Genomic DNA, 19,971 nt, shown 5'->3' with positions numbered 1-19,971 from the left:
ATTCAAGATTCCTCCCTCATTTCTAAAGCATTTGGCAATACTATCCCAGCCTCTTTCTGCTGAGGTCCACTTGCCCCTCCATTTGTCCCTCTTTGCAGTATCTAAACCAACTCTGGCCAAATTTCTCTTATGTAGAGAACAGGAAATATGCCCCTTTGATCTGCCATCAGTAGGAGTGCAGTTATTTTCAATTATACCCTTCTTTTCATTTAGCTGCCCAGCAGGCAGCTTTAGCTACAGCCTTTTGCCCTTTAAAATTCTCACTTGTGAGTCTGACCCTCATTCAGTGTGTCACTAGACTGCTGGGACTACAATCAAGCTTGCTGAGTTATTTCTTTGAAGCTCCTTTCACTAAGATTAAGGTCAGAAGACAACCATTCTACACCAATACCCGTTGGGAGATGGGACTGACAGAATAGCTCTTGTCAAAGAAATACTTTGATTCCCAACTTACCTCTTGGCTTTTCCAAATTCTCTGACAGGCTGGAGATGGTTGGTCAGATAACAGCAGTAAAACAGTTACGTTCTTGCCCATCTCCTTGGCAAGTTGATATGGTCTTGAAACTCATAAATAGGTTTTATTCTGAGACAGAGATAAACTAATATTGAGATAAAGAGTCTCATTTTATACATTTTTGGGGTGTCTGTGTGTGTGTGTCACACAAAGGACTGTTTTTATATACCCTGCACATTATGAAGTACCAAACTGATGTCTATATACATAGTAAATGTTAAATCATATGTGAGGACATTAATACCAAAGTGATGTATTGTTTCCAGTGGTATCCTATGCTTAGAAAACTATGGAAACCTCTATCTCTTGCTGATGCCTTCCAGCACCAAGTATAAGCAAAGGAATCTGGTTTGGCCTTGTTGGGGACATAGTAGGACAGAAAAACACTGAAAATGGATAAATGGAGTGTACCTAGAAGATAGCAACACACTTGGGTTCAAATTCCAACTCCTATTCTTAGTGTAAGATATAAGGAATTCACTTAAATTCTTTGGGGAAAAATCACAAACTCTTTAGTTATTTTCTTAAAAGTAAGTTAATAATATCTACAGAATTGTGAAGATTAAACAAAATAATAAAGTAAAAGTTCTATAGAATACAAAATGCAGCCTTTATGTACATTAGATTAAAACATTTTAGCATGCCTTCATAGGCATGGAAGAACCACTGGAGGTGCTTAATAAAGGAAGACATGAAATGTTAATCTAGTAACAAGGTATAAGATGGATTAGAGGGGAGGAGTTAAGATGGCAGAGGAGTAGGAGGACCCTGAGCTTGTCTTGTCCCTCAAACACAGCTAGATAGTTATCAAATCATTCTGAGCACCCGAGAAGTCAATTGGAGGTCTGAGAGAACAAAACTGCAAGTCTACAAGTAGAAAAATGACCACCTTTTGGAAGAAAAGCTGTTCTTGAAGACCACCTGCTATTTAGTGATAAGAATGTTTGGACCGGACCTGATAAAACTGCTTGGCGCAGATATGAATGCTGATGTGGTGTGTCATACACTGGAGTTTTGTAAGCAGGACACTGGCGAAGCATTATGTCATCTCTACCCACTTCCCAAGAAGCCATGGAAATTTACATTAGAGAAGGCAAGACAGATTGTGAAGAAATCCCCAACTCTGAAATATTTCAGAAGTAGTTCTGATGTTTGTTCCCTCCCATTTTAGGCCAAGATCTGTCAGAGGATTAAATCAACCCTAGAAAATTCTGTGCCATTCAACGATGAGACAAATATAGCATTTTCCCAACCTTGAGGGGCTACCCCTAGTGAGGGAGAGACTGCAATGACAACAAGATTGCATACCCAGGCAGAAGGCCAGACAACTGAGATATACACGAGGATTCAAACTGTAATGGCATTTGGGGTGTTGATCCAAAAGATGGAATTCCATATGATAAGAAGTTCTGTGAAGGTTCACAGCCCAGGGGAATCATTTTGCTGGGAGACTCAGCTGGGGCTCATTTTCACATCTCTCCCGAATGGATCACAGTTTCACAGATGTCTTTGCAACCCTTCATTAACTTACCAATACCTTTTACCAATGAGCTCGACTGGTCCCAACTCTTTGGTGCTACTGGGTTTCTGGACTCCATTAGTGGAATTAAAGAAAACTCTATCTTTGATTACACTGCAATTACAGAGGCTACCAGAATATTTCAAGAAATGGTGCATCTTCCCAAAACCTGGAGAGATTTCTAGAAACTATGTCTAGGAACCAACTGTTGGACCATCCAGACATCGTCATATATGCCATGGTTGGAAATGATGTCTGCAACGGGTAAGTTATGGAGAAAGAAGGTTTTGAAAATGCTTGGACTCTGGGTTCCCCCTCTTCTCTTCTCCACTCCACTGTGTTACAGTAGCCTGCTGTTGAGTTGAATTTCTCTGTCTTAGCAAGTCCTAGACACATATGAAATTGATAGAACCAATCCGTAAAGCTGAAAGACCCTTTAAAAAATATCTGATCCATTAAAAAAAAAGAAAAAAAAGATGGATTAGAGTAGGTGCAGACCAGAGGCAGGTCAATCAGTTAGGAAGCCATTACGATACTTCTCTTGTATAATAACAAGTGATAAATAAACAGGTAGGGTTTAAAAATAAAATATTCCATTAACTTGGTGCAGGAATGCAAAATGGAATAGAGCTCAGAATGTATACTATTTCTCACATAAATTGGTATTCCCAAAATGCTTGCAGTGTGTTTAAAGCTATGACTGAGCTACAGCAAATGGAGTGAGTAGACATAGTCACTGTCCCAAAGATATCCTCTTGGCCCTCACCATTCCCAGATGTATTTACAGCTTCTTGTTAGAAACTGTAGTCTGGACCTGAGTCTCTATCCGAGATGTGACCACAAGAATGTACTTGATCTGTGCTCACGTTAGGTTGGAAGTATTGAGTTAGTGTAGCCTGTAGTAGCCCTCAACCAATGTCAAGGGAGGAATCAGTGGATCAAGAGCTGGTCCTCCTTACTCCTTTAGCAGGATAATTCAGAAGTGTGTCCTAGTCTCCCTGCATCTCCAGTGGTCATGTGCCAGGTTGCCATGGAAGTAACCTGTTATTTAATGAAGCCAGAACTGGCTTCCTTCCCTTTCTTGTCTCACTTCATTCTCCTACCAGTGCTTTCAAAGATTATTTTTCAAATAAACTAACTACTTGCACTCAAATCCTTATTTCGGGGTCAACCTAAGATGAGGAAGGATGAGGAATGACATAGCATTGTACTGACCTTAACGTGTCTTTATAATGTATTTATGGAGTAAGAATAACTTGTAGGTCCTTCTATTATATTTAGATGTTTACCCATCCCAATAGATTTTACTCTCATGGCACAATACCTATGTAATACTCACCTGTGATTTCTTTAGCATGTAGCATATTGTGTCGCCCAGAAAGATGCACAATAAATATTTTTAAAAGAACAAGTCAATGAAGAACTAAACAGCTTCTTTAATACAAATACTGCTCTTGGTTGCTGTAATCAACTGATAACCTTTGCATTCAAACCCTTCTCACATGATTTTCCTGCTGGCTGCATCTACTTTATTCAGGAATTTGACTTCACATTTTCTTTTGAATCTAGGCAATATTATTATAATGAATATACAGCAACTCAACAGAACAAAACACACAACTGTCCAGAGTTAGGTTGATAGCAGATTCATCATAGCTCTTTTTCTGTGGCCTTTAGTGTATATTGACAAAATCATAAGTTAAATGCCAGACTTTCAAATGTAAAGCCAAACCGTTTCCTAATACTGACTAAACAATTGTTGTATTAGGCATTTCAGACTGATAGTTCATTCCACAGCGATCGGTTTACTGCTCTGTGCATGCGGTTTCAGGAATACATCCTGATTCCAACAGGAAAACAAGGCTTACTGTTCTGAATGAAGCTGGAATTCTCTTCTCAGTTGAAGACACTAATGTGAGGATAAAGCAGATTTAGAACCCAAAATTGGCAGAAAGTATTCCCTGCAGGGTTACTCAGTACTGTCTGCCATATGCAGCAATCTCTCAATTCACGTGTTCGCCTTGCTTGATTGACAGCTGGCTAACGAAGCGGCAACAATCCAGTTAATTGATATGAAGGAAAGAAACACCATACACACAGGCATAGAACACTGACATTCTTTAGAAGATTGTTTTACCTGCAAACAATAAAACTGTGCTTATATATTTAGGAAAATATAAATTAGGAGAGGAAGAAACATAAAGTTGAACATGATTTGTAAGCTTTATTTAATAGGCTATAAAACATAGCGTTTGTGTGAAATAATTATTTCTAATCACCTCACTACAAAGAAAGTACAACATTCATTTATAGGCTGTTTTATGGTTAGATAATACTTTTTTTTTAAGCTGGTGCATGTATTAATTGACAGTTTAACTTTGCAATGGGTTGGAAAAAATACTTTTCTGTCAGAGCAAATTTAGAGCCTTGGATGACCTCCATAGTGTGTACTGGGCCAGTTCTCATGGTAGGAGAACCTGAGGAAGTTTCCAGGATTGGCTGACCTCTGCAGCTCCCTTCCTGACGGGAGGGGAAGCACAAGCTAGCCCCTAGGCCAAGAGCTGAATGGCTCACGTATAGCGTCTGACCTGCTATTTTCATAGTCTCACAAGAGTACGGCGCTCATCTGAAGTCAGAGTGGTGGGCACACTCCCTCATTCCTGGGCTGTGGTCATTAAGTAACCACTCAGGCCTCTCTGCAGCTGGCTCAGAGCATGGGGGATTTTTCCCAGACTCTTTTCCTAAGTGCAACTGGCTGGAAAGTGAATTTTCTCTTGCAGGCTGCATCCAGACAGAGCAAGTAGAGTGGAAAAAGGAGAGAAATCACCCAGTTGTCTGTAAAACTTGGGAGTTATTATCAAAGCTTAAACCCATAATTGACCTCTCTTGTCTATACTTTCTTAAAAGCCATAACCTATCATACTTAGGGCAAAAGGCTTTTTATCCTGACAGAGGAACATGAAAGGAGAGAAGTGTTGTTCACAGAGGGTAAGGAAAAGGACAAAATTCTTGTTTTTCTAAGAAACAAATTCTCCACTAAGGAATAGATTCTTCATTTTAGAAAACTAGGGAGTCATCCTTCCAGCTCTCTCATTTTGAAGATGCAAAATCTGAGGCTGGGAGATTTTTAAATGTCCAGCATTATTCATGTCCAATGTCATGTATAATGTTGGCAAATGTTGTAGTTTGGCTTCATTTTCGTCTGCTTTATAGGGAAACCTTTCCTAAAGAATTGTTTATGTCGACTTAATGAAAAAGAAGTTGAGAATTAAATTTGGCTGGTGTAGTCAGTTCTATTATATCATGGTCATAGAGTTATATCATTTTTGAACAAAAAAGGATCTTCAAAGATATGTATTATAACTTTATCATTGCAAAAATCAGAAATATATAGCCCCACATAATTTAGTGATTTTCAAGGTAATAAGAAAACCAGAGTTAGACACTCCTGATTCTCAAACAAGCTTTCTGCCCTGTTCCGTCTCAACACAAAAAAGGTAGTTGGTGCACATGGAATGTATTTTTCCCTCACTTTGGCTGCAAGATTTAGGAAAATTTTAGGAAATTATGAAATTTTTATTAAGAGGTAAGGATGAATTTCTGTATAGAATCCACATTGTTTGGAAATTGAACTGGTAATTATAAAAGAATGGAGTCTGTAGGCTTCCACCGACGCATATGACTAACTAATAAAAGAACTAAGTCCTAGGTTTTATCTAAATGAATGTGAGTCAAGAGAGACACTATTAGACTCAGTGAGAAAGCATTGTAAGATGGTAAGACTCTTAGACTAAAGATTAGTATATTGCCTAAATTCCTGCTGTCCCACCTAAACAATTATCATATCTGTTCAACCCCGAATGTTCCAAGAAACCAAGATGGGTAGAGAAATCAAGTTTCTAGATCCAGCCTGAGAGAAATCTAGAGTCAGATCCATTCACTCCTGCCTTTTATTCTAAATGTAGAGGGATCATGTAATTTATCATCCAAATCAGGATATACTTTGTTAGCTAAAAGGTTTGCTAATGTTATTTTTGGGGGACAACATCTATAAATCAGAAAAAAAGTCTGGGAAATCTGTGATCTATGATAACCCTATCTAAATGCCATGTAGTGTGGTTGTTGAACTTTTGGTATGCTGGTCCACTGCCAGGGCAAGGGCTTCTGTGTATTTTGTAGTTGGGGTACAACTATTACCTCACTGATAATATTGGCTCAGTCACTCTAGATCACTATCCTCACTTTTTTTTAAGCTCAGTTATTTCAGTTCCCTTCAAAACTACTTGCCAGGTTTGTGAGCATCCACATAAAATCTGGATTTGTATTCATATCTTTGTTTGCCACCTCATAGCTGTAACATCAATGAATGTGCTTCTCTTTGGGAGATACACACTAAGTACTGTATTAAAAACCATGTGTCTAATTATCCTTTCTTTCTTCCCCTCTCTTCACTGTGGTTTGCTCAGTGTAGAGGAGCATTGAACTCTAGTGTGATTGTTACATATGCCAAACTGCATCTTTCCTACGTCTATTCTGAATGATAGATAGTATTGTCAGTGACTTTGGCAACCCTGTATTCAGCTTGCTCAAGGAGGCTATACTTTCTGATTCTGGAAGAACTTACTTGTTTTTGTTTTGTTTTGTTTTAAGGGAACCACACAGGTGAATCCAAGAAGTCTACCATCTTTAGAAATTTCCAAGGTGGTTTTCTGATACACTGTTCACCAAAGAAATGCATACATGTACACACGTGCGTGCACACACACACACACACACACATATACATATAAAATGCACAGGGACATAATGACACACACATGCTGGAAATAAGTTTGTTTTTTCGCAGAATATCCCTCTATTATGGCAACTTGTTATATTATTAATCATAATTTGTTCTGTATTTTAGTGCTCTTCAGGGGCAGTCTGCATAGAATATCATAACTTGACTATAATATGTATTTTCCCAGATATTTAAGTTGGAGGTTAATCTATGTGCAGTGGGAGACTGCAGAATAGTTAGTAAAATGTTTAAGATTTTGTTATTTAAATAATGAATACTTGTACAACTGTTTGCAGTTTATCTATTGCTTTGATATGCAGAATCTTATCTAAGGAATCAGGCAATGAAGAGCAATTTCTCTGAGAATAAAAAAATACTACTTGATATGATGACATATATTCTGTTAGTTTAGTCCCTTTCTCCCTCTCTCTTTCCTTCCATCCATCCTCTTTCCCTCCCCTCCCTCGCCTCCTCCTCTCCTCTCCTTCCTTCTTTCCCTCCTTCTTTTCTTTCTTTCCTTCCATCCATCCATCTTTCCGTCCTTGTGTCCTTCCTGTTTGCTGTGGTTTGCTTAGTGGAGATGAACTCTAGGGTGACTGTTAAATATGCTAAACTACAATACTCTCTGTTGTGATTAGCATTTTTAAAAGTAGCTTTAAAAATCCAGATAGAGGCAAAGTTCCTACTTGATAGAGAAGTGGTAGCATGGACAGCCTCAAATTGTGAGATTTGGGCCTATAATTGAAATCACATGTTTCTTCTCTGTTTCATTTGCATGGGCTACAGGCTATAATTAACATCAAGTGGCAAGACAAGATCACATACAATAGAATTCTGGAGTACAATCAGACCACCAAAATTGAAACGAGCCTTTATGTTACTTAGCTACACAATAGTGGGTCTGCGTGGCCATCGAGAGTTGACTATGGGGTATGTAAAGAACAGCTGTGTGCAAAGAATGGAGTGAGGGTACACTAAATTCACCACTAAATTTAGTGGTAAATAAGATTTCATTTTATTTTGATATTTTTTCACTTGTCTTTCTAAGCTTGATGCCTAAATTCTTTAGTAATCTGGCCTTTACCAATGTAATTTTTCACAAACTTCTACCATGTATGTCATGCATATGGATATAACAGGAAACTCCCTGCTAAAAAGAAGAAAATAAGTCAAAGTCAACTTTGTTTCCATGCTATTTCATCTTTTATTTCATAGGCAAGAATGCTTCATGCATGCTCTGTCTCATCAATGACTCCCTATGTTTTTGGATTAATTTTTACGTATCTTTTAATATTCAACCCAACTGTCACTACTTCTGGAATGATCTTTCCAGGCATGACCCCTACTGAACTAGGTTCCCTCCCTCTAGTATTGCATTTATCACACTGTACCGTTATTATATGCCTAACTCTGAACTACAAATCCTTGAGGCTTTTCCTGTTATTCTTATTTTACAGATATTTCACAATGTCTGACTCATATAAGGTGATCATTATGTGCTTATCTAATAAATAAATGGCTTCCTCCCTCTTCTTTTGTGTCAAACACCTAATATGTGTTCAGTTCATACAAGTGTTTCTACATCAACATATAAAACCCTTCATATATCCAAATAATACAGATTTTTAGAGTTAGACTACTTTTGAAGGTTGGAAATCTTCTAAAAAAGAAGGGATAATATTGGAATATTAAATGAGATCTGGAATATTTTTGGAGTTGGTGGTGAATTTTCAAGCTCTTTGTTTTTGTTTTTTTAATCCATCAAGCAGAGGGTATATTTCTACCTTTCTAATGAATTGTTTTAATTACTGACATCAGATTGAATGACACTGTATCCTCTCATAAGCAGTTCCTCCTCAGAGGATGCCTGAGGTAATGTGTAGATAATTACTTCTAGCTGGGTTGGTCTAATCATATGTATTCCCTGGACCCCAGATTGGAGCTCTTGAAATGCTAGTTGCTCCTCAAGAGCCTTCTTCATTGCTTTAATGGGATGTGAATGGATTATCTCTCAGGACAACTCTTCCTTGTGCTGTCTCTGCATGCTACATAATTGAATCTGTAAGTGGTCTTGGTAGGTCTAACTCAAACTGTAGAGATTCAGTGGGTGTGTTTCTTATGTACTGTAATCTTGCCAGGAATTCTCTTGTCAGTGGCATTTGGAATCTGCCCTTAATATTTTTGTGACATATAAGGAAAGAGTTTTATTGATAGAGTCTTTTTTTTCCTTTTGTCATTATGAAAATCAACTTAGTTCAGTCAAAAGATACCAATGGAGTATGATTTCCACAAACTAGAAAAACTCTAGTTTTTTCTCCACATAATTGATGGGTAAATATTGTTAACTTTTAAAGTTTTCAAAATAATAAATAGAGTAGGGATAATAAAATTATATTATCACCATTTTAAGAGAGCTAATAAAATGAAATATCTAGGCAATCATTGGCAGAGGCTACTAACATCATGAGGATACACACAACACAATATTATGTGACATCTGATAGAATTATAATGCTGAAATAGTCATGCCCAAACAAAATCAAACCTAGATCTGATCAGGTCTCAAGTTCTAACTACCAATGAAGATATATGGGAAAACATATACTGAAACTTAGAGATACAATCAGTAAAATCTAGGCTGTATGAATCTTTACTACTAAGTAAAATATAAGATAAACAATCTAATTTCCCCAGCAAATAACTTACAGGAAAAAAAGTAAGATGGACGGGGAGGCTAAAAATCAATATTGCCCATTAGAAATAAAATGCAAGTCACAGATGTAGTTTTAGATTTTTTATTAGCCACCTTAAAATAAGTTTTTAAAAGGTAAAATTAAAATAAAAGGTGAAATTAATTTTAACATTTTATTTAAACATTATATACAAATACACAGACATATATATACAGATATATATTTTAATATATAATATATAAAATTAAAATATGTGATATATAATTATATAATATATGATATATATTTATATATTTATAATTATATAATATAAAATTAATGTATGTGTAATATATATTATATTTCATATATATTATATTTCATATATATGTATATATATGTGTGTGTGTATATATATATAAAAGAAACACATATACACACTTATAAAATATCTGACAGCAACACTTAGATTAGTGTTTGATCAAATAACTGCATACTGCAGCCAATCCAAATTGAGAAAATAAAACTAGCCATCATACCAGGAAACATTTATAGGGAAGTTATAGACTGAATTTAGGTTCTAGGAGAGCTCATTGCTACTGGGTTGACCATTTTTTATAGGCCCTTTCAACAGACAGAGTAAGAAAATACATTTTTAAAAGATAAAATACTTTGTGTTTAAATGGATACTTCAGGTTCAGGGCTGTGATCTTTCTATTTAACCTTTCAAGTTTTATTATATTTTTTATCTTCTTTTTCTCTTACTGGTATTTCCACTTATCAACCACAATATCATAAGTATTAATTTTCTTTATCCCAAATGTACATTTAGACTTAAAATGACAATACCAACACTACCACCAAGAATATAATTATTGAATGATGTCACTAAGATGACATAGGTTGGTGATAGGTTGGTTCTGACTTCACTCCCCCTCACAAGAAGAACAAGTAACAACTATTCAAGAATGAGACAGCACTGAGAGAATCCTAGAACATAAGGGTGAGGCTGAAGTATCCCCCCCCCCCCACACACACACCACAGAGACTAAGAGAGACTGCATAAAAGGGTAAGAGAAGTGGCTAATATTGACTTCATTGCCCCTCCCTCAGGTCACTGCAGCACCATGTGGAGAAGTCTCACCTAAGCCTATGGCTCCTCCAGTAGAAAAAGAGAATCCAGGGGGTGACAACCAGTAACCCCCAGCAGTGGGAGAGCCTCCACTCTGATCTTGCATTGCAAGGAATAAGGGGACTTTGGGGGCTCACTAGGAGTCTGACTGTGATGGAGGAGGGAGAGGGTTTTGCAACAACCAGCACAAGAGTCTTAGTGGACTGAGTTCATACCTGCAGTGCCCAAATTGTAATCCCAGTCAGAGTTTTTGCTCATCTGCAAGAGCAAGTCATGGATGTACTCTGACCAGGGAACTTAGCAGGGCAAAGACCTGATTCTATCCTCAAATAAAGAGATATGGCAGCCCTAGAGCCTGGTTTGCCCATGCCCAGGGAAGGAATGGAGTCACAGCTCCATTTGCTATGGAGATCTTCCAGTTTCACCTGATCAGAAGGGCTGGTGACAACTCCTGAAAGCTGTGTGGCCAAGGAGGACTCCAACAGAAAGGTGGGTGAGTGGAGATGATCACTCCCAGAGCAAAGCCAAATACTGAGCATGGCAGGTTCCCATGCTAAGCACAAGTAGGGGGATTAATCCATAGGTAAGGCTGAGGGTACCTCCTAGCTCCCCCCAATCAGACACCCTATTTGGAAAATTGAGAATAACTTGGAGTGGTCCTTACTCCTCCTGCTCAAGCAAGGGAGCTGAGACATAGCCCTACCTGCTCTGGAATATTTTCAAGCCTCATCTGACCAGGAAAGCTAGTGACAACCACTGGGAGCTGTGGTCCTTGAGCCCAGAGAAGGGCAGGCAGAGCCAGTAGTTTGCAAAGTAAAGCCATGGCCCTGTTCAGGTATGGAACTTGGGGTAAAGGTCAACTTGAGTTAAGATGACAAAGAAATTTGCTGGCTTTGGAGCTGCTTCTCCTGCTGTGTCCAGGCAGGGATAGACCCACTCATCACTGAATACAGCCTTAGCATGTCCAACCAAGGAACCAAACCACCTCACATAGGAAGCTGCAAAGCCCATTTAACAGGCCTATGTACAGTGACACTCGGACAGAGAACACAGTCTATGGTTTCACCAGTTTCCAAAGCAAAATCAGTGACCACAACTAAACAGGGAATTTAGTGCACACTCTGGCCTGACTTTGGGTTCCCAAATAATGAGCATTATAGGCCCTGGGTCCCATCCTGCTGCCCTATCAGGATAGGGAAGCTAATTCATAGCCTCATCTATTACTGAATATCATATCCAAACCTAAGAATCATCTAGTAAGCCTGACCAGAAAATCCAGGCAACTGTGGAGACCATTCTGTAGCCTCATTTTGGGTAGGGAACCAAGCCAAGAGTCCTATCCAACTGTTATCAGGCAAGAGAAACACCGCACATCTCCATCCTCAGAGCTTGAATAATTGCCTTGCCCCCAAATAAACTATAACAACAGGTCCCATTTGCCCAAGAATATTACCAGCAGACACACCCAGAGACCCAAACTAAGCTGACTAGTGAAGAATGGTCTTTGTCAAAACAAACCTATAAAGTTTAGAAGAGGGGCCTGATTATCAGTGCAATAAATCAAAGATCACAAAAAATAAGGTAAATTTGACACCACCAAAGCTCCAGTACCTGACCCCAAAGAAATGAAGATCTATGAGCTTTCAGAGAAAAAAAGCAGACTAATCTCCTTCAGGAAGTTTAGTCAACTACAAGAATACACAGACAGACAGCTAAGTGAAATTAGGAAAATAATACATGAGCAGAACAAGAAGTTTGTCAAGGAACTAGCACCCATGTGGGGAAAAAAAATACAACAGCCAGAAATCTTAGAGTGTAAAATATAATAACTGAAGAATTCAATAGAGTTTCAAAAGTTGGCTTGACCATAGAGAAGAATCAGTGATCTGGAGGACTGGATATTAGAAATTACCCAGTCAGAGGAACAATAATTAAAAAGAATGAAAAAGAGTGAAGAAAGCCATGGAGACTATGAGATGCAATGAAAAGAAACAATATTTACATTAGGAAATTCCAGAAGAAGAAGAGAGAGAAAGGGAAAGGAAGTATATTTAAAGCAATAATGGCTAAAAACTTCCCAAATCTGGAGAGATAAATGGATATCCAGATCTATGAAGTCCAAAGGATACCACATAGATTGAACCCGAGTAGAGCTACACTGAGACACATTACAAATAAAAATTGTATAACATCAAAGACAAAAAAAAAAAAAAAAAAAGAATTTTAAAAGCAGCAAGAGAAAGAGAAGTTATGTACAAGGGAGCTCCCATAAGATTTTTGGAAGATGTTCTCAACAGAAACTTTTCAGGCTAGGAGAGAATGGGATGACATATTCAAAATATTGAAAGAAAACAACTGTCAACCAAGAATTCTATGCCCAGAAAAGCTTCCCTTCAGAAATGAAGGAAAGATAAATTCTTCCCCAAACAAACAAAAGCTGAGAGAGTTCATTACTGTCAGATCTGCCTTACAAGAAATGCTAAAGGAAGCTTTTTGTAAGACAGGTAAAAGAATACTAATTGACATAATAAAAATATTAAGAAGTAGCACAAATCTCACTTGTATTGATGAATCAATAGTTAGATTCTGCAATATGGTAATAGTGGCACATAATTCACTTACAGTTCTAGTTTAAAAGTTAAAAATAAGTAATAAAAATAATCATAACTTCAATGATCTGTTATTAATTATCCAATATAAAAAAATGTAAATTGTAATGGCAATAACCTAAAAATATGAGGGGGGAGAATAGGAAAAGTAAATTTTATGAAATATATTGAAATTAAGTTGTTAGCAGTTTAAAAGAGGTTGGTATAAGTTTAAGATATTTTATGTAAGCCTCATGGTAACCAAAATAGAAAATTCTGTAGTAATTACACAAAAAGCAAGGTAAAGAAGTCAAAGCACGTTAATACCTGAAGATACCAAAACACACGAAAAAGATAGAAAGCTAAGAAACAAGGAGCACTGGATGAATAAAACAATAAGAAAACAATTAACAAAATGGCAATAAGTTATTATCTAACAATAATTACTTTAAATGTAAATGAATTAAATTATCCAATGAAAAGACATAGAATGGCTGAATGAATAACAATGGTAATAATAACAATCCAACAATATGTTGCCTAAGAGAGACTCACTTTAGCTTTAAAATCAGACACAGACTGAGAGTAAAAGGATGGAAAAAGATATTTCGAGTAAATGGTAACAACAACAACAAAAAAGGGTAGCAATAGTTATATCAGACAAAATAGACTTTAAATATAGTAAAAGAGACAAAGAAGGTCATTATATTATGGTAATGGGATCAGTACACCAAGAAGACATAACAGTTGTAAATATTCATGCACCCAACATCAGAGCACCTAAATATAAAGAGCAAAAACTAACAGAGCTAAAAGGAGAAATAAATACAGTAATTGTAGAGGACTTTAATACCCCACTCTCAACAATGGATAGATCATCTAGACAGAGGACCAGTAAGGAAACCCAGATTTGAAAAACACTATAGACCAAATGGACCTAACAGATATGTACAGAACATTCCACAACAGCAGAATACAATTGTTTCTGAGCACATATGGAAAATTTTCTAGGACAGGCCCTATGTTAGGCCACAAAACAAGTCTTGACAAATTCAAAAGGTTAAAATCATATCAAGTACTGACCACAATGACATGAAACTAGAAATCAAGAAGAAGATAAAAATTAGAAAATTCATGAACACATAGCAATTAAGCCACACTCTCCTGAATAACCAATGGATCAAAGAAGAACTTAAAGACAAAATAAAAAAAAGTTTTTTGAAACCAGCGAAATTGATAACATACATATCAGAACTTATGGAATACAACAAAAGCAGTTCTAAGAGGAAAATCCGTTGCAGTTATTGACTACATTAAGAAACTAGAAAGAGCTCAGACAAATAACCTAACTCTAGAAAAGAACAAACTGAGCCCAAAGTTAAAAGAAGGAAAGAAATAATAAACATTAAAACATAAATAAATGGAATAAAAAATAGAAAAACAATAGAAAAATTAACCAAAGTAAGAGTTGGTTCTTTGAAAAGACAAACAAAATTGACAATCCCTTAGCTAGACTAACCAAGGAAAAAAATCAAAAGCCCCAAATCAACAAAATAAATTATAAATTAAAAAGGAGACATTACAACTGACAACATAGAATTTCAAAAGATCCTAAGATGTCACTATAAACAACTATACCCCAACACACTGGAAAACATAAAAGAAATGGAAAAATTCTTAGAAACATAGAACTTACCAAGACTGAATCTGGAAGAAATGGAAAATCTGAATAGGCCAATTACTAGTAAGGAGATTGAATACTTAATGAAGAAATGACAGTCTTTTTAAAGAATGGTGCTTGGACAGTTGGATTCATATGTAAAAGAATAAAACTGGAACCATATTTTACATCATTCACAAAAATTAACTTGAATTAATAAATTTCAGAACTGAAACAATGAAACTCTTGGAAGAAAACATAGGACAAACTTCTTGACATGGGACTTGATAATGATCTTTTGGATATGACACCTAAAGCACAAGCAAGAAAATAAATAAGTGGGGCTACTTGAAACTAAAAATCTACACAGCAAAAACAAAACAAAACAAAAATTCAACAATAGTGAAAAGCAACCCAATGGAATGGGAAAAAATATTTGCAAACCATATATCTGGTAAGGGGTTAATATCCAAAATATATATAAAACTTACTTAACTTAAAAAAGTTAAATAACCCAGTTTAAAATAGGCAAAGTCCCTGAATAGACATTTCTCCAGAGAAGATATACAAAAGGCAAACAGATTCATGAAAAGATGCTCAATATCACTAGTCATTAGGAAGATGCAAATTAAAACCACAATGAAATATCACTTTACACATGTTAAAATGGCCATTGTCAAAAGAGAAAAAATAACAAATGCTGATGTGGATGTAGAGAAAAGGGAACACTTGTGTACTGTTGGTGGGCTTGTAAATTGTTAGAGCCGCTATGGAAAACAATATGAAGGATCCTTTAAAAATTAAAAATAAAACTATCATATGATCTACAAATTCCACTTCTGGGAATATATCCAAAGGGAACAAAAACACTAATTTGAAAATATATCTGCACCTTCATGTTAATAGCAGCATTATTTGCAATAGCCAAGGCAGGGAAACAACCTAAGTGTCCATCAATGGATGAATGAATAAAGAAGTTGCAGTATCTATATACAGTGTAGTATTATTCAGCCATAACAAAGGAGAAATCCTCCCATTTGTGACTTGGATAGACCTTGAAGGCAGTAATGCTAAGTGAAATAAGTCAATCAGATAAAGATAAATACCGTATAATCATATGGGCTCTCATATGTGGAATCTAAAACAAAAACAAAAACAAAACAAGCCATATGTTCTGCCTATTTATCCTTCCTTCCCACTTAACTTTTGACAACCACTGAACTTTTTACTGTTTCCCTAGTTTTTTCTTTTGTAGAATGTTGTATACTTGAAATCATACAGTATGTAGCCTTTCAGATTGACTTTCCTCATCTAGTAATATGCATTTAAGTGTCTTCATTATCTTTTTATGGCTTCATAACTCATTGCTTTTTAATGTTATTTCCTTGTTTGGATGTACCAAGCTTATTTATCCATTCACCTCCTGAAGAACATATTGATTGCTTTCAAGTTTTGCAAATTATGAATAAAACTGCTATAAACAACTGTGTTCAGGTTTTGTGTGAACCTAAGTTTTCAAGTCATTTTGGGTAATATTAAGGAGCACAGTTGCTGCATCTTATGGTATGCTAAGAGTAAGTTTAGTTTTGTAAGAAATCACCAAATTGCCTTCCAAAGTGGCTGAGCCATTTTACATTCCCCTCAGCCATACATGAGATTTCCTGTTGCTCTACATCCTTGTCAGCTTTTGGTATTGTCAGTGTTCCAGATTTTGGCCATTCTAATAGATTTATAGTGATAGTTCATTGCTGTTTTATTTTACATTTCCCTGATGACATGATGTGGAGCATCTTTTCATATGCTCCTTTGCCATCTGTATTTCTTCTTTGGTGCAGTAGTGTCTTAAGGTCTTTGGCCCATTTTTTCATCAGGTTGGTTGTTTCCTTATTGTTGAATTTTTGCATTTTAAAAATTTTTTTTGGATAACAGGCCTTTATAAGATGTTATTTTGTAGATATTTTCCTTCAGTCTGTAGCATGTCTTCTCATTATTTTGACATTGTCTCTAACAGAGCAGAAATTTTTAATTTTAATGGAGTGCAGCTCACCAGTTACTTATTTTATGTATTGTGATTTTGTTGTTGTATTTAAAAGTCATTATCATATCCAAGCTAGTGTTGGTTTCCTCTGACCTTTATTTCTAGTAGTTCTATTGTTTTGGATTTTAGTACTGTGATCCATTTTGGATTTAGTACTGTGATCCATTTTGAGTTAATTTTTGTAAAAGGTGTAAAGTCTGTGTCTAGATTCATTTTTTTTTGGGTGTGGACATCCAGCTATTTTAGTACCATTTGTGGAAGAGACTATCTTTGCTACATTGTATTACCTTTGTTACTTGGTCAAAGATCAGTGGACTGTATTTATGTGATTCTATTTCTGGGCTTTTTATTCTGTTCAGTTCATTTGTTTGTCTATTCTTTTGGCAATAGCACACTGTCTTGGTTACCATAGCTTTATAGTAAGTCTTGAAGTAGGGTAGGGTCGGTTCTGCAATTATATTTTCCTTCAATATTAAGTTGGCTATTCTAGGTCTTTTGCCTCTCTATATACTCTGGAATCAGTTTGTCAATACCCATAGGATAAATTGATGGAATTTTGACTGGGATCTTATTGAATCTGTCAGTTGGTCAAGTTGGTAAAAATTGACACCTTGACAATATGATACTTTTATTCATGAATATGGATCATCTCTTCATTTATTTAGTTCTTTGATATCTTTCATCACAGTTTTGGAGTTTCCCTCATATATATCTTATCTTTATTTAGATATATTTATCCATAAGTATTTTATTGTTTCGGCTACTAACATAAATGGTAATACATTTTTAATCAAATTTTACTTGTAGGAAGGCAATTGAGTTTCGTATACCAATCTATTATCCTGAAACCTTGTCATAATCAGTTTCTGGATTTTTTAAATTAGGTTTTTGGATTTTGACAGATAATCATGTTATCTGCAAACAAGGGCAGTTTTATTTCTTCCTTTCCAGTCTGCATACCTTTTATTTCATTTTCTTGTCTCATTGCATTAGATAGTACTTCTAGTAGATGTTGAAAAGCAGTGATGAGAGAACATCCTTACCTTTTACCTGATTTTAGTGGAAAAGCATCAAGTTTCTCACCATAAAGTATGATATTAGTCATAGATTTTTGTAGATATTCTTTATCAAGTTGAAGAAGTTCTCTTCTAATCCTACCCTAGTAAAGTTTTTATCATGAATTGTTATTGGATTTTTCAAATGCCTTTTCTTCATCAATTGATATGATTATATGAATTTTTTCTTTTTTTAGAGTATTGTTGTAATGGATTACATTAATTTTTGAATGTTGAACCAGCTTTGTATACCTAGGATAAACCCCACTTGGTAGTGGTGCATAATTATTTTTATGCATTGTTGGTTTTTATTTGATAATATTTTATAGAGTGTTTTTGCATCTATGTTTATGAGATATATTGATATATTGTAGTTTTTCTTTTCTTGTAATATCTTCGTCTGGTTTTGGTATTAGGTAATGGTCTCAGAATGAGGTGGGAAATATTCCCTCTGCTTCTCTGGCTTCTGAAATAGATTGTAGAAAATTGGTATAATTTCTTCCTTAAATATTTGATAGAATCCATCAGTGAACTAATCTGGGCCTAACATTCTCTGTTTTGACATGTTTTTGATTACTGATCAATTTCTTTAATAGATATAGGCCTATTCAGATTATCTACTTCTTAAATGATTATTTCAAGGAATTGTTCAAATTCATATGGATTACCAAATGTGTTGGTGTAGAGTTGTTCATAGCATTCTTTTATTATCCTTTCCAAGTTCATAGAATCTGTAATGATGTCCCCTCTTTCTTTCTTTCTTTCTTTTTTTTTTTTTTGTTACTAGTAATTTGTATCTTCTCTTTAACTTATTTTTTCTCTTAGTTTCTTTGGCTAGAGACTTAACAATTTTATTGATTTTAAAAAGAGCTATTTTGGGGTGCCTGGGTGGCTCAGTTGGTTAAGCAGCTGCCTTCAGCTCAGGTCATGATCCCAGGGTCCTCGGATTGAGTCCCACATCATGCTTCCTGCTCAGTGGAGAGCCTGCTTCTCCCTCTCCCTCTGCCTGCCACTCTGCCTGCTTGTGCTCTCTCTCTTTCTGTCAAATAAATAAATAAAATCTTAAAAAAAAAAAGCTATCTTTTGGTTTTGATGTTCTAAATCCAGTTTAATTTCATTTTGGTCTGAGATCAGACATAATATGATTTCTATTCTTTTAAATTTGTTAAGGTATGTTTTATGACCTAGAATGTGTTCCATCTGGTGAGTGTTCCAGCTTTAGAAGAATATGTATTCTGTTATTAGATGAAATAGTTTACAGACATCTATTATATACAGTTGATTGATGGTATTATTAACATTAATTATGTCCTTACTGATTTTCTGCCTGCTTTATCTCCTGTTACTGTTAGAATGTTGTTGAAGTCTCAAACTCAAACTATAATAGTGGATTCATCTATTTATCCTTGTAGTCCTGTTAGCTTTGCTTCATGGATTTTGATACTCTGTTCTTAGGCACATACATGATAAGTATTGCTATGTCTTCTTGAAATATCGAGCCTTTATAATTGTATAAAGTCCCTCATTATCTCTAGCAAATTTCCTTGCCATGAAATCTGCACTGAGTGAAATAAATATAGCTGCTTTTGCTTCCTTTTTTTTTTAAATTTTTTTTATTGTTATGTTAATCCCCATACATTACATCATTAGTTTTGGATATAGTGTTCCATGATTCATTGTTTGTGCATAACACCCAGTGCTCCATGCAGAACGTGCCCTCCTCAATACCCATCACCAGGCTAACCCATCCTCCCAACCCCCTCCCCTCTAGAACCCTCAGTTTGTTTTTCAGAGTCCATTGTCTCTCATGGTTCTTCTCCCCCTCCGATTTCCCCCCCTTCATTCTTCCCCTCCTGCTACATTCTTCTTCTTCTTTTTTTCTTTCTTAACATATATTGCATTATTTGTTTCAGAGGTACAGATCTGAGATTCAACAGTCCTGCACAATTCACAGCGCTTACCAGAACACATACCCTCCCCAGTGTCCATCACCCAGTCACCCCATCCCTCCCA

General features: G+C 35.9%; 1 pseudogene; it reads left to right on the top strand.

The window, feature by feature from the left end:
* LOC116626629 overlaps positions 1–2,301 on the top strand; it is a 31,250-nt pseudogene extending 28,949 nt beyond the window's left edge.
* Positions 2,302–19,971: the final 17,670 nt, after the last annotated feature.

The sequence above is a fragment of the Phoca vitulina genome, unplaced genomic scaffold (genome assembly GCF_004348235.1).
Source record: "Phoca vitulina isolate PV1807 unplaced genomic scaffold, GSC_HSeal_1.0 scaffold2, whole genome shotgun sequence".
In the NCBI taxonomy this organism is placed as follows: domain Eukaryota; kingdom Metazoa; phylum Chordata; class Mammalia; order Carnivora; family Phocidae; genus Phoca; species Phoca vitulina.
Note: the sequence above shows the minus strand (reverse complement) of the source record. Positions and strands in the feature narration are given on the sequence as shown.